The sequence below is a fragment of the Triticum aestivum genome, chromosome 7D (assembly GCF_018294505.1).
Source record: "Triticum aestivum cultivar Chinese Spring chromosome 7D, IWGSC CS RefSeq v2.1, whole genome shotgun sequence".
NCBI classification, from domain to species: Eukaryota; Viridiplantae; Streptophyta; class Magnoliopsida; order Poales; family Poaceae; genus Triticum; species Triticum aestivum.
In genome coordinates, this window is record NC_057814.1 from 174,936,450 (window position 1) to 174,937,580 (window position 1,131).

Here is a 1,131-nt window from a genome sequence, read left to right on the forward strand (position 1 = left end):
ATAGGCTCAAAGTAGCCCAGTCCAGACAGAAGAGTTATGCAGATTCTAAACGAAAGGAGATAGTTCACGTAGTCGGAGACAGAGTGTATCTTCGAGTATCACCCCTTCGAGGAGTGAAGCGCTTTGGAGTTAAGGGAAAGTTAGCACCCCGTTTTATCGGACCATACAGAGTTGTGGAACGTATGGGAGAAGTTGCTTACAAGCTGGAATTGCCCGAAGGATTGTCTGGAGTTCATGATGTATTTCACGTTTCGCAACTGAAGAAGTGCCACGCAGAGATGGCTGAGATACCGCTGAGAGATACTGTGCCACTGGAAGCGATTCAGCTGGAAAGTGATTTGACCTATGAGGAGAAACCAGTTAAGATTCTCGAGTATGCCAGCCGAGTTACCCGCAGCAAGGTTATCAAGTTTTGCAAAGTTCAGTGGAGTCACCACACGGAGGATGAAGCCACCTGCGAGCGAGAGGAAGATCTACGGAAGGACCACTCCCACCTGTTTTCTAGCCAACCCGAATCTCGAGGGCGAGATTCATCTTAAGGGGGGTAGGTTTGTAACATCCCAAATTTTCAATTTGGTATGTTATACATAGATCATCATTGCATAGCATGTTTTATTGCATTTTGACAAATCCTCGATAAATCCTAAGCAACTCAAGGACCCTCGGAGAGAGTTGGGGATTTTTCTCGAATTTTCATATTTGATTTTCATCAAATATTAAGACGGGGATTTTGGTTTTAATTATTTCTCTCCGGAATAATATTTCATTCTAAAAATAAATGAGAGGAGAAAATATGACTTCTCCAAAACAATTGAAATACTGGAGGAAAAATGTTAAAATCATTTATTGGAATTATTTGGATTTTATTTGCTATTTTTATTGCATTAAAAATATTGCATGTTTTCAAAATATTTATTTTGCGTTAAAAAAATGTTCACCCTATTCTAGATTTTCTAACTAGACGGGGAAAATTTATTTTATATTTTTCTGACTTTTATTTATTTTTCTGTGAATTATTTTCCGTAGAACGTTTTAAAAAAAACTGCGCGCGCCCGCGCTGGGCCGAGCCCAGGCCGCCGGCCCACCCCCGCGCCCTCTCCTCCTCGCGCACGGCACGACCGCCGCCGCCGC